This window comes from Macaca mulatta, chromosome 5 (genome assembly GCF_049350105.2).
Source record: "Macaca mulatta isolate MMU2019108-1 chromosome 5, T2T-MMU8v2.0, whole genome shotgun sequence".
Taxonomy (NCBI): Eukaryota; Metazoa; Chordata; class Mammalia; order Primates; family Cercopithecidae; genus Macaca; species Macaca mulatta.
Window position 1 is genome coordinate 11,023,933 of NC_133410.1, and position 15,408 is coordinate 11,039,340.

A 15,408-nucleotide genomic window follows, 5' to 3' on the forward strand; every position below is an offset into this window, starting at 1 on the left:
GCAAATATGGAGGCTGGAAAGTCCAAATCTGCAGAATTGTGTGGGGCCATAGAGCAGAGACTCAAGAGAGCCAATGATGCAGATGAAGTGTGAAGGTAGGCTGCTGAGAATTCCCCCTTCCTTGGGGAGGCCAGTCTTTTTGTTCTAGTCAAGTCTTCAACTGATTTTATGAGCCCCACCCACATTATGAGGGTAATCTGCTTAACACAAGGTTCACTGATTTAAATGTCAGCCTCATCCAAAACACTCTCCACACAGACACATAAAATTATCTATTGCAGATCATTCTTATATTTGTTTCCTTTTAGGTACAACGTCTTTTCACTTTTACATGTTCTTAACATTTTCTTTATATCATTAGTGTTCAGTCTATTGAATTATGATATGCCTCAATGTACTTTTCTGTATGTTTATTTTGGTTGAAAGTTTATTCATGATCTGATCAAGTTATTGGATTTATGGTTTATGGCTTTCATTAAACTGGAAAAAAAAAAAAGACTTTTCTTCAAGCAATTTTTTTTCTCTGCTCCTGGGTCATTTTGATTACACATGCATTAGATCACTTAATGTTATCTCACATGTCATTAAGTCTGTTCATTATCAGTTTTTATTTATCAGTTTGCTTCAGTTTTTAAAAGCCAGTTTTGATGTGTTTTCAAGGTCATTTATGTTTTCCTTTGTAGAATCTAAACTGCAGTTATACTCACCCAGTAATTTTTTTTCTAAATGTTGAATTTCTATAATTTCCATTTGGTTCACTTTTATATCTTCTATTTTCTTCATATATATATATATATATATATATATATATATAGGCTTTAAACTATATACAAAACACATTTATAAGATCTGTTTTGAAGTCCTTTTCCATTAACATCATCTTCTCTATCATTTTTGACTCTGCTTTTATTGATTGATTGTAGGTCCTATTTTTTTCTTGTTTCTTGGCATGCTTAATAATTTCTGATTGGATAGGAAACACTGTGAATTATATGTTTTCCAACATCTGAAATTCATCTTCTTTAAAAGGATATAGAGCATTGCTTTGGAAGACATTGACATTTTATTGACATGGCTTGACCTTTGGACTCTTGTTGTGGCAGCTCTAAGAAGCTTCTACCCCAGGGTTTGTTTAGCCCAACCCCTGAAGTGTTAGCCTTCTCAGGTCTCTACTGACTGTCTCAGGGGTTCAGTGAAACCGCTCTGACTCATAGCAACATTAGTATCTTCCAGCTCTGAGAATTCTTTACCTAATAGTACTCTGATATTTCTTTGCCTGGCCTTTTCAAATCACATTCTCTATGTTGCAGCAATATGTTCAAGGGGATAGCTATGCAGATTTTTAGAGGGGGTGTGTGTGTGTGTTGCTCTCTCTTTTATAGGACTCATCCTGAAAATTCTAACTGTTTCAGCCTCCCCAAACTGTTTTTTATGTTCTCAACTGAGACCTCTGCTCCCTCAACCACATTGTGGAAAGTACCTGCAGGACAAAACCCAGGCCGATTCACCTTATTTGCTTCTTTTCTTTCAGAGCTAACAATCCAACACTCATTATTTTATGCTGTCTGAAAATAATTGCTTTATATATTTGTCCAGTTTTCTAGCTACTTACAGAAGGAAATTACATCCAGTATCAGTTATTCCAAATGACTAGAAACGTATGTCCTTTAGGTTGGTTTATGTTATTTTAATTTTATACTTGAATAAACAAATGCTCAGGGGATATTTTTTCTTTTTGATTGTCAGTCCTCTAGTTTCACATTTTAGAAAGTAAATGCCTAAATACTACAACAATCACCATTTGGAGAATCTATCCAGCATCAAGCAAAATGCTAAACAAACAACGTATCATATTTCATTTCATCTTTTGACAATGCCTTGGAAGATTTATCATCCCATTTTCTAAATGAAATAATTAAAAACAAAGCAATATTATGGACTAAATATTAGTGTCACTCCCCCCAAATTGATATTTTGAAATCTTATCCCCACAATGTGATGGTGTTACCGGAAAGGGGTCTTGATCCAGACACCAAGAGAGGGTTCTTGGATCTCGCATAAGAAAGAATTCAGGGAGAGTCCGCAGTGCAAAGTGAAAGCAAATTTATTAAGAAAGTAGAGGAATAAAATAATGGCTATTCCAACCCCTGAGGGCTGCTGGTTGCCCATTTTTATGGCTATTTCTTGATGATATGCTGAACAAGGGGTAAATTATTCATGCCTCCCCTCTTTAGACCATATAGGGTAACTTCCTAATGTTGCCATGGCATTTGTAAACTGTCATGGAGCTGGCTGGAGTGAGTGTAGCAGTGAGGGTGACCAGAGGTCACTCTCATTGCCATTTTGGTTTTGGCTGGCTCCTTTACTGCAACCTGTTTTATCAGCAAGGTCTTCATGATCTGTATTTGTACTGACCTCCTATCTCATCCTGTGAACTAGAATGCCTTAACCATCTGGGAATACAGCCCAGTAGGTTTCAGTCTCATTTTACCAGCTCCTATTTAAAATGGAGTTTCTCTGGCTCACAGGCGTCTGACAAATATAAGGGAAATGGTCCACCCCCACTAACCACCATGACCTCAACCAGTCTCTCTGGTTAAAATTTAAAATCGCCCTGGTCAAAAAGAAAGTCCACTCAGAAGGCTGGGTGGCCTTACAATTTTATTGTTGGTTTACAGGATTCTTTAGGCAGGAGCATTAAGTACAAACCACGGCTATCCTGGAAAACAAGGATGCCTGGTCATTCTATTTATAGTGGATGCTTTCTCTGAAGTTTGGGCCATTGCTGAGATCTGTGTGACATTGCATTGTAAACCAAAAAGTACCTGAGATAGGTCTCAAACCATTTAGAAGTTTATTTTGCCAAGGTTAAGGAATATGCCAGGGAGACAGATCTGTGCTCTTCTCTAAAGATAAATTTGAGGGTTTCAGTATTTAAAGGGGGAAAGCAGGGTAGATGAGAAAGAGGGAGGATATGGTAACATTACTGAATCCACACATTGCAAGAGAAAAGGAGTAGGTAGGAGAATAGTCAATTATGGATTCATCTGGTACTCACTAACTGGCACTTTACATAAGATAAGGTGAACATAGAGTAGCTACCTATAGGGATATTTAACCTTCTATCACTAACTACCTGATGAGAAACAAAAGGGAAGGCAGCTTCTTGCATGACTCAGCTTTCAGGTTAATTTTTTTCTTTTGGCAGAGTGAATTGGGGTCCCAAGTTTTTATTCTCCTTTCACAGCATCAACACTGGGTTAGGTAGCACCATCTCCATGGAAATAGCCTGACATCTCGTATGAAAACTAACCTTACAGTGACCACCAGATAGGTGCAAGATATGTACAGGTGGGGAGCTGCAATATAACTTAAGGCTTCCCCCAAAAGCATTTCATCTGAGACTCGATGGTTGAACAACAGTCAGATAGGTTACTGGATGTGGCCTTTTTCAAGTAATACACTAATTTATTCATTTCTGCAAGACAAATCATGTAAAAAAAAAAAAAAAGACAAAATGTCGGGCTTAGGGGTTAAACATGAGCCAGGTAGTCCTGAGACTTAACTCTGGGGAGAAAACGGCAATCACTGAACCATTTCTAAGCATGTAGGTAATAATAGTGAAACCACCTTTGCAAGAATCATATCAGTAAAAATAACTGTATAGTGATGTAACCCATCCCCACCCCCATCTTACCTTTCCCTTAATTATTCCTGGGATTTTGGACCAAGCTAGAGAGATATTTAGGCTCTGGTTTAAATGATAATAGCCCTTCCCCAAAATTCAACCACCTTTGTAAAGCTAATGAAAGTCTATCAGGCTGAGGGAGGAGAGGAACCTGAATTCCACTAAGGTATAGTCATAGATGGCCAGCCATTCCTGCACCTAACACCACTACAGTAGATTAGCCTTCTGAGATATCTTTTCAGGGTTTTTTTTTGAATGTCTACCACCCATGACTCCACCTGTACCTGCCAAGCCTGCTCCTGTGGCCTTACCCAGAAATGATTCAGCATGCAAGAGGACAGCTTTGAACTCCTATGATTCATCTTTACCCCAGTCAATCAGTAGTAAGCCTAGCAACCACCACCCTTTCCTCCAAATTGCATTTGAAAAACCGTAAGCTACAAGTGTTGAATGAGATTGATTTGAGTACTAACTGCATCTTCCACTTGGCATGCCCAGTCTTGTGTCTATTAAACTCTTTCTTTACTGCAATGCTATGGTCTTTCTTTGTGCGGCAGGCAGAAAGAAGCCTTCTGGCAGTTATAACATAATCTAATCATCAAATATTTTCTTGGGTGTAATATAGAAAATAAATTTTGCTGCATGGGTGTTGCAGGTGATAAGTTATCACAAGTATATGGTCATAGATAATATAAACTTGAAGTAATGTGGTAGAAGGAGACAAAAAACATAAAAGTTGTATGTTCTATACTAGTTTTATATAATCATATTAATTTACATAAACTAATATATAAAACGAGTATAAAACATGAAACTAATATAGAACATTAGTTTATGTAAATTAATGTTTATATAAAAGTAGTAATAACTAACATGATATACCACTTATGTCAAAGGTAAGGATATGAATTAGGAGTAGAATTAACAAACGTGGATAGGAATTTTGTAAAATTTGTGGCTTAGTATCACCCATGGAGAGGAAATACAGGACAAAAATTTGGTTTTGGCAAGGTCAGTGAGGTGGGGAATGAGGAATAATTAATGAAAGTGGAAAAGAGAGAAAAACAAAAAGAAATAACTCTTCTACATCGTGATTGTGCCAGGTTCTGCCCAATTTACTTCAGTTGTGTATATTTTTTGTTTCACAAAGTAATTCCACTATCCAAAGTGAATTAATATAATTAATTTTTCTGAATAGATAATATTTATCTTATCAGATAATATTTATCTTATAATTTATCTTTTTGAACTGTTTCATTGAGATGGGTCAGCATACTGTTTGAGAATTGGATCAGAGTTTAAGGAAATACTTGGGTTTGATGCCTAGTGGACTTTGTAGCACTACTTAACCCATCTGTCTTAGTCAGTTCAAGCTTTTTATAACCAAGTATCAGAGACTGCGTGGCCATGACAGATTTATTTCTCACAGTTCTGAGAGAATGAGAACCGGGAATGAGAATGGGAAGAAGCTTGGAATTCTAAGCACCTGCAGATTTGATAATTGATAACTATCCACTTTCTGGTTGACAGTTGTCTTTACCGTGTGTCCTTACATAATGGAAGGGGTGAGGAGCTCTCTGAAGCCTCTATGGCAAATACAACAATTCCATTCGTAAATGTTCTCTGTCCTCGTAACCTAATCTCCCAAAAGCCCCACCTCCAAGTACCATTGTCAGATAAATGTGAACCAGAGTAACTCCATTTTAAATAGGAGCTGGGTAAAATGAGGCTGAAGCCTATTGGGCTGCATTCCCAGATGGTGAAGGCATTCTAAGTCACAGGATGAGATGGGAGGTCAGCACAAAATACAGGTCATAAAGACCTTGCTGATAAAACAGGTTGCAGTAAAGGAGCCGGCCAAAACCCACCAAAACCAAAATGGTGATGAGAGTGACCTCTGGTCGTCCTCAATGCTACACTCCCACCAGCACCGTGACAGTTCACAAATGCCATGGCAACATCAGGAAGTTACCCTACATGGTCTAAAAGGGGAGGCATGAATAATCCACCCCTCGTTTGGCATATTATCAAGAAATAGCCATAAAAATGGGCAACCAGCAGCCCTCAGGGCTGCTCTGTCTATGGAGTAGCTATTCTTTTATTCCTCTACTTTCTTAATAAACTTGCTTTCACTTTGCACTGCAGACTCTCCCTGAATTCTTTCTTGTGCAAGATCCAAGAACCCTCTCTTGTGATCTAGATCCAGACCCCTTTTCTGTAGCACATTGATCCCAGGTGTTTAGAAAAACTCAACCAATTGTCAACCAGAAAATTTAAAAATCTACCTGAAAGTCTCCCCTCCCCCACACCCTCACTGCCTCCCACAATATATAAAATCCCAACCACCTCGGGCACATGTTCTCAGCATCTCCTGAGGGCTATGTCACAGACCATGGTCATTCATATTTGGCTCAGAATAAATCTCTTCAAAGATTTTACAGAGTTTGACTCTTTTCATTAACATTCTATAAAATATTCTAGTTTTAAAAGTATGTTACTTTTTCTACAAGAGCATTTTAAAGAAAACAAAATTAGCCTTACTTTCATCATTATTGTGAGGTCTTTAGGGTGCAGGCTGTTACAGACCTTGAACTATTAAGGAATCGTCTATAACATACATGTTGCACTAGGGCCATAGAAAATACAGGAGGCAAACGGACACGGTGACTCACACCTATAATCCCAGCACTTTGGGAGGCCGAGGTGGGTGGATCACCTGAGGTCAGGAGTTTGAGTCCAGCCTGGTCAACACGGTGAAACCCATCTCTACTAAAAATACAAAAGTTAGCCACCTTGAATCCCAGCTACTTGGGAGGCTGAGGGAGGAGAACTGCAGTGAACCAAGATCATTGGTTGCAATGAGCCAAGATCATGCCATTGCACTCCAGCCTGGGAGGACAAGAGTGAAACTCTGTCTCAAAAAAGGCAAAAAAAAAAAAAAAAAAAAAAAAGAAAGAAAGAAGATATAGGAGGCTGCCACCTGCTTTTGCTTGAGAACACTCATGGGGGCTTCATTTTAAGTTATTAGTACCAAACTTTGGTAAGCAGTACTAGGTTGGCTGCACTTGATCCCATTCCTCACTTAAAGGAAGGTGGCGATTGTATAAGGACTGATTAGAATCAGAAATCTTCACAGAATTACAGGGTGAACCTCAAGGTGATCCTGTGGTGTTGTAAGTGGGCACTTAAATAATGCTTATGTCCTGATGCTCCGGAAATTTATGAAATTAGAACTGAAAGCAAAGGTGAAGGATACTAATGGGAAGCCATGCTAAATATAATAGATTTTCCAGGCCTGTGTTAGACGTTTATTTTATGGGAGAAGAATCTCCTGAGTGGGATTATCTAACCCAAGGTGGTAAATAATATTAATTTGAACACTGGGTACATCTGGCCAACTCAGAACTTAATAACTTAGGAATATATAAAAACAAAAATATCCAAGGCAGTAAGCAAAAGGGAAGTAAAAACAGAGTAGGGGTTCCATTCAGACAACAAGTGCCAGGCTTATGTGTGTTTGAGAAGGAAAAAGACCAAATTCTACAACCACAGCCAGGCCCCCCGTAAGGAGTAGAACAGCAGAGAGAGGCACAACTTGAGAAGTGCAGCCACTAGTGAATAAAAGAATCAAAGATGTAGCAGCAAGAGACACTTCTTGAGGCCTGGAATATCCGAAAAGAAAAGGCAGACAGTACCTTGAAGAACATGTAGAAGAGGCATTCTTCTTTGCTAGGCCCCTAATGGCACACATTGCAGGAACATAATTAGCACCTTCAGTACTGAAACCTGCTGAACAAGATTCTCCAGCTGAAAAACGCTTAGAACAAGAGAATTTCATGGACCCATGCTATCCCATAGCCAGTTTCTGACAGCTGCTCCAGTGGCACGAGACCACTCCTCAAACACGGTAGAGGCTGTGCCATTAGCAAGAGTTGATGAACAATGAAGAATTGAGATTTTAGAAACATGGAGATTTTAGAAGCATGGAAGGAAATGGAAACTGATAGGTTTTGAATAATCATGCCAGGAAATAAACATATGTGATCCCGAGCTTCTGATCCAGGGACCTGGGCTCCCGCCATCACGGTTTTCTAAACTTAGCAACATTTTTAAGGCCACTAAGACAGAGCTCAGCACATCCTTCTGTGAAGGGCTGGGTGGTAAATATTTTAGGTTTAGCACAACATATAGTCTCTATATAAAGCCAAGAAAGCAGTCATCTATAACATGTAAATGAATGTGTATAATTGTGTTCTAATAAAGCTTTATTTACGAAAAAAGTGGTATTTTTTTTTTTTTTTTGAGATGGAGTTTCACTCTTGTTGCCCAAACTAGAGTTCAGTGGCGTGATCTTGGCTCACTGCAGCCTCCACCTGCTGGGTTCAAGCAATTCTCCTGCCTCAGCCTCCCAAGTAGCTGGGATTAATGGCACCCACCACCACGCCTGGCTAATTTTTTGTATTTTTAGTAGAGATGGGGTTTCACCACATTGGCCAGGCTGGTCTTGAACTCCTGACATCAGGTGATCCACCCGCCTAGGCCTCCCAAAGTGCTGGGATTACAGTCGAGAGCCACCACACTCAGCCCAAAAAGTGGTAATTCCTTAGGGTCATAATTTTCCAACACCTGCTCCAGGAGAAACAGTGTTCATGGGATGCTTTTTCCCCTTAGATATGGTAAATACATTCTGTCCAAATCAACTTCTTACTGGGATACTGCTAAAGACTGAATTAAGGGATGTACTTTATAAATTTTGTAATCCTGAAATAGATTGCCTGACATCCTGGCAAGAGTAAAAGAGAAAAAAAAATCTCCTTCTACTATCTTTCCCACAAATAACACTGATTTTTAGGTATTTAGCAGCACCGAAGACTGAGATCTGGAAAAGTAATTTTGTTTTTGGATCTGGAGACAATCTTATTTCTAAATTTTGCTGTCAGATTTCAGTGCTGTAATAATTTCATATGTACTCTAATCTCATTTGATTGTAAGGTAATATTTGGCATTGAATTAATATCGGTTCTTGTGCTATGAAGGAATTATAGCCATGTCAAGAAGAGGGAGCTCAGATATCAGGAACGCCACCCTCTGGCTAAATCTAAGCAAAACAAGAACCTGAACAACAATTGTTTTGCATTTTTAGCTGAAAAGGTGAAAACATTTAATTTGTAGAATTAATTATTTAGTTTTGGAAATCTTTGGGTTTTAACTTGCAAGGAGATTTAATCTTTGAAATTTAATGTATTCCTAGGGACATCTTAATGAGCATGGATTTATATATTTAAATTTGGAGCATCTCTATATTGATATCATTGAGATATAAAAAAAAATTCTTATTTGATTTTCTTTAAAAAACCTTACAAGCTGATATTAAATAGTGGCTAGACATATTTTAAGATGAACAACAGAATAAGAATAAAAATTTGCCTTTGGGTATAAAAATTGGTCTGGTCATTACGTTTATTAAATCCTCAGTGGATTTAAGCCCATCACCCACCATGATTTCATGTTGACAATGGGCAGTGGCCATGTCCTCCTCTCTGTCCCCTTTCTCCCCCTGCTACTGGTGTTTCCTTCACCCACCAAATAAACTGCATGCTCTTGGAGTCTAATTTAGAGGTAACACAAAGCAAAAAAAAAAAAAAAAAACTTGGTTAAAAGAACGGATCAATGAACACGTAAACATTCCTTATATACATATTTTTTGGTGGAGAAGGCAGCTGCATTAAGGCCAGGAAGAAATTCAGAGAGAATAGGGCTATCTCTACAAGGTCTTTCTCTCTATCCCTTCACACCTTCACTATCTGTGTCACTGACCAGTCAGCAGATTATCTTGGCTTTATTTCTACAGTTTTCCTCTAACAAGTCTCACTGCTTCCTGAATCTCTATTTAGTCTATTACTACAAGAATTCTTCCAAATATGAGATTAGAGCATTAGCTTTAATAGGAACTCCATAATCCCTTCTTTAACCAGTACTTGCTGAGTATCTTCTAACTGCCAGTTCCTGTTCCAATGCTTAGGATGCACCCGAGAAGAAAGCCAAACCAGGAAGTCCCGACAGAGTCAAATCACTTATATCTTGGGTCAGAAATCAGAACTACTATACTAAGAATATGCACTGTGAGAAAGAGGAGTGATAGTCTCCCAAGCCACAACATCACACATTCCCTTTGGAACTCTGTTATCCACCTTGAAACAAAGCCTTTAAGCAAGCCAAAATAAGAAAGTCAGAATCAATGCTAACTTTATTTTTTTTAAGGAAAATATTATTGTATGTATTTAAGGTACACAAGATTATACTATGGGATACATACACAAGGTAAAAAGGTTACTAGAGTGAAGCAAATTAAAATACACATCACTTCACATAATTATCCATTTCTTTGCTTTTGTGGCAGAGGCAGTTACAATGCACTCATTTAGCATGAATCAGAAATACAGGAAAATTTTATTGCCTAGAATTCCTATGTTGTATGTTAGATCTCTAGATTTGTTCATGCTACATATTTGGATCCTCTGATCTGTATCTCCTCATTTCCTCCCCACACCCCAACCCACGAACATGGTAACAAGTTTGTTTTCTATCTGTATAAACAATTTTTTTTAAGATTCTATGTAGAAGGGAGATCATACAGTATGATTTTTCTCTGTGTCTGGTTTATTTCACTTAACATAGTGTTCTCCAGCCTATATTGTAGCAAATGGCAAGATCTCATTCTTTTTTAGGGCTAAATAATATTCTATAGTTTTATGTACACACACACACTTATACTTCATAGTCATATATATACACACATGCATATATATAGACATGTATGTATATATGATATATGTTTATATATACATAATATACATATATGTTTATATATGTATATATAAAATATAGAACAGAAAAAATTCGAAACCTACAGGCCTCTCTGATTAACACGTATGTAAAAATCCTCAATAAAATATTAATTAAATCCATCAACATATCGAAATGTGTATACATTATCACCAAGTGTGAGTGATCACTAGTATGCAAGGCTGGTTTAACATATGTACATCAATTGATATGATACATCACATTAACAGAACAAAGCATAAAATCACGTTTGTCTCAATTATGCAATAGTACCATTTGACAAATTTCAACATCTTTTATTGATAAAAATTCTTAACATTTTAAAAACAGAAAGATAGTTTATATATGCATATAAAATATATCTATCTATCTCAATCTATCTATCTATTTATCTATCTATCTTGATCTACCTATCTATCTATCTAGCTATAGTATAGTTGTTTCCATGTCTTGGCTATTGTGAATAATGCTGCAATAAACATAAAAGTACAGATATTTTTATTTCTTTTGAAATAAAGATGATTTTATTTCTTTTGAAGGTACGCCCAGAAGAAGGATTTATGAGTCATCTGGTAGTTCTTCAGAAACCTTCACACTGTTGTTCCACAATGGCTGTATCAATAAACGTTCTCATCAACAATGTATAAGAGTTTTTTTTTTTCCACACCTTGAGAAACATTTATTATCTTTGACTTTTTGAAAATAGGCATCCTAACAAGTGTGAGGTGGTATTGAAATGGGAAAAGTTTGCTTGTCCCCCTCTCAGGGCATGCGACGGGGGTATGGCTCACTTGTTCAGTGTCCCGCTGCACAGACCTCTAGTGGGAGCATGAAGACGGGCAGGTTGTGGGGTTGTGACCTGATGGCAGTATCTACCAGTGAATGTTCACAGCTGAAGCCCCAGTGGGTATGTGTTACACGGCGCTCTTTCAGGTTAGCTGTCAGTAGGCTGCCTGTGTTAGCTCAATTAGACCCCTGCCTTATAGCAAGGATAGAGGGCTTTCTGTATTCCAGGGTGGCTTGCTTTGGTATACTGGATGAATGGAATCACATGTGGGCTTGGAGAATGAGTGCAAGGTTTTATGGTGTGGAAGTAGCTCTCAGAAGATGGGGGAGCCAGAAGGGAGATGGAGTGGGAAAGCGGTTTTTGCCTGGAGTTGGGCCTCTCAGTGGCCGGACTCCCCTCCAACCACTCAGGCCAAACTCCGCATCATTCCACTGGTTGATGGCCTGCCAGTTTGCCGACATCTGCCCGTAACTGTTGCTGTGCTCTTACTCCGGTGTGTTCCTCTCGACATCCAGTTGCTTGTGTCTTCTTCTGCCCGTGTGTTTCTCTCAACATTCAGTCACTTGTGTGCATACCCGCTAGGGTCTCAGGGTTTTTATAGGCCAGAATGGGGGCGTGGCAGGCCAGGGTGGTCTTGGGAAATGCAACATATGGGCAGGAAAACAGAAATGCTTGTCCTCACCTATGTTCGTGGGCACAAGCCCTGGGGGTGGAGCCCTAGTCAGGGACCCACCCTTCTTCTCCCAGCACTTTCTTGTCCTGCTCCCGTATCAGTATCTCATAGAGGTTTTGATTTGCAGTTCCCCGGTAATTAATTATGTTGAGCACCTTTGTATCTACCTGTTGGCCATTTCAATATACATTTTGAAAAAGAAAATATCTATTCAGGCCTTTTACTGATTGTTTAATGAATTTTTTTTATACTATTGATCTGTACGAGTTCTTTACAAATGTTGGATATTCTTTATCAGATACATAGTTTCCAACTCTTTCACAATTCATAGTTTGCTGTTTCATCTTATTTATTATTTATTTTGCTGTGCAGAAATTTTTAGTCCCATTTTTTAATTTTTGCTTTTGTGGTCTGAGCTTTTAGTGTGATATTGAAGAAGCCATTCCCAAGGCCAATGTCTAGGAGATTTTGCTCTATGTTGTCTTCTAGCAGTTTCTGGTCTCACATTTAGGACTTTCATTTATTTTGAGTTCATTTTTGTGTATCTTGTAAGATAAGGGTCCAATTTTACTCTCATGCATATAGCACCATTTATTGAAAAGACTATCCTTTTCTCATTGTGTCCTGTTGGTGCCCTTGTCAAAAATTAGTTGACCATAAATATTTGGATTTATTTCTGTGCTCCATGTTTTGCTCCACTGGTCTATGGCGCTCTCTCTCTCTCTCTCTCTCTCTTGCTCTTGCTCTCGAGATTTTTGTTTCTCCTTCACTTTTGAAGCTTAGTTTGGCTGGATATGAAATTCTGGGTTGAAAATTCTTTTCTTTAAGAATATTGAATATTGGCCCCCACTCTCTTCTGGCTTGTAGGGTTTCTGACAAGATAACCACTGTTAGTCTGATGGGCTTCCCTTTTTGGGTAACCTGACATTTTTCTCTGGCTGCCCTTAACATTTTTTCCTACATTTCACCCTTGGTGAGTCTGACAGTTATGAGTCTTGGCGTTGCTCTACTCAAGGAGTATTTTGTGGTGTTCTCTGCATTTCCTGAATTTGAATGTTGGCCTGCCTTGCTAGGTTGGGGAAGTTCTCCTGGATAATATCCTGAAGAACATTTTCCAACTTGGTTCCATTCTCCCCATCAGTTTCAGGTACACCAATCAAACGTAGATTTGATCTTTTCACATAGTCCCATATTTCTTGGAGGCTTTGTGTGTTTCTTTTCACTCTTTTTTCTCTAATCTTCCCACTTTATTTCATTGAGTTGTTCTTCAATATCTGATACCATTTCCTCCACTTGCTTGATGCGGCTATTGGTACTTGTGCTTCACAAAGTTCTCCTGCTGTGATTTTCAGCTCCATCAGGTCATTTATGTTCTTCTCTAAACTGGTTATTCTAGTTAGCAATTCGTCTAATCTTTTTTCAAGGTTCATAACTGGAACTCATAGTTGAATGGATTTTTCTTGGGTTTGGGGTTGGCATGGCCCACAAGCAGCTACAGAGGCACTGGGATCCAGGGCTCAGGTGTTCAGAGAAACTGTGGTGCCAGTTTCCTGGTCTCAGGGTCTTGCAAAACTCCTGTAACACCTGGAACATGAGGCACAGGTTCACTAACTAAGCCCGGAGTGGATGCTGCTTTTCCAGTAAGCCAAGATTTATTGCTCTGAGGCATACCCCAGCATCTTGGGCCCAGGGAGTTATGACGTAACTGTGGTTCTGTCCCTGGCAGGAAGGCCACAACACTGGCGTTGACTCTGAAGAAGAAGGGGTGCTTTAGAGGTTGGGGCCTCAGAGAGCAATGCACAGCTGCAATTGGAGACCACGAACAAACAATACCACTTGGGCTCCAGGGGATGAGGTACCACAAAGTTGTAAATGTGGATCCTGGAATGGGAGGACACAGTAGTATCCTTTGCTCTGTGAGGCAAGATAAAACCACTGGAAGGACCCAGAAATCTCAAGACATGGCTTGGGCCCAAGGGCGGGGGGGGAGAAAAACAGTGATTATTCTGCTTCCCAGAAAGGCAAGGCATGTATACAGCTTGACCTCAGGGGGCTAGTCCAGTTCTATGTAGGCATGGCACTATGGCTGTTTGGCCTGGAAGGTGGAGTGGCACAGCTTAGCCAAGGTTCCAGTTCTCTGGGATGTAAGGCACCTCTGCTCGGCTCAAGAAAGTGTGGCGACATAGGTAAATGAAGCCTGTAGATCCCTGGGAGCTGGGGCACATTGTCAGCAGTGGTACCAGGAGGCATGACTGCTCTAGTGTCCCAGAAACCTGAGGTCACTGGGAAGCACAGTGTCACTTCAGCTTGGCCCTAAATGGAGGGTTCACCAGAGACTGGAGAAAAAGATGGAGTAGCTCTGTAGTGTCTTGGTCCTAGGGGATAAGGCATAGCAGCAGCTTGGTTCAGAGATGGCATGACACCAGGTGGGCATCTTGCATTGGCGGAAGGTCTCATAAATAGAAAGTGCAATTACCACTCACTCCTGGAGCAGGACACACTCTAGCAGTGACTCTAGTCCAAAGATGGTGGTGCAGTGCAGTAGTACTACAGGCCGTGGGGAGGGCATGGGGTGCAGTGTTGACCTCTCTGGGAGCAGCTTTGTCTGTAGGCTCTGGAGAGCTCCCTTTGCTGGGCTCAGAGCCTGTGGGGACTACAGCAGTCTCCAGTGATGAAGACTGTAAATGTCCACAGTGGCTATGGGGGCTGTCGGTATCTTCTTGCTTACCCCTTAAGGAAAAGGAGTGAGTTCCTCCTGGTTTTGGCTGCTCCAGAATTGGGGGGTAGAGTGGCAGAGGCAAGGTGTGCTCTCCTCTATGAAGCCATCTTGGGTTTCTGTGCTTTACAGGATTTTTGCTGCTTCTTTGCTCTTCTAAAGTACTGTTAGTTATTTTGATTAAAATGCAGCTGCTTATTCATTGGTGTGTGTGTGTGTAGGGAAAGAGTGCTAGGAGCTTTTGGTTGGCTATCTTCCTCAAAGCTAACACAATTCTGGTGTTAATTTATAAGGCATTCATGTGACTTGATTAATGGGATGTAACATCCAAGAGAATATATTCTTAAAACACTTAAAAATTCTCAGGGTGCTGCCCATGAAGCCTCCTTACGGCCTATCTTTCCTCAGGTCTTTCTTCTTCTTTCTCTGAATCACACGTACTTTGATTAATATCAAACCTTTGGGAATATTTCTCAAGGAAATATCTTTTCTCTCACCTTTTTCCACCAGGTTTGTGTAGGTTACTTAATAGTGCAATTAGTTATTGTTTCATCATCAGACGAAGGTTCCTTTTTTTTTGTTCTTTCTTCGGATTTTTTTTCTTGGTTGAGGGAGACAATATGAATCATTTTTTCTACCCCAAAGGAGAAGAAAGTGGACTTTGATAAAGGTCAAAAAGAGATAGGTGAAGGGAGGTA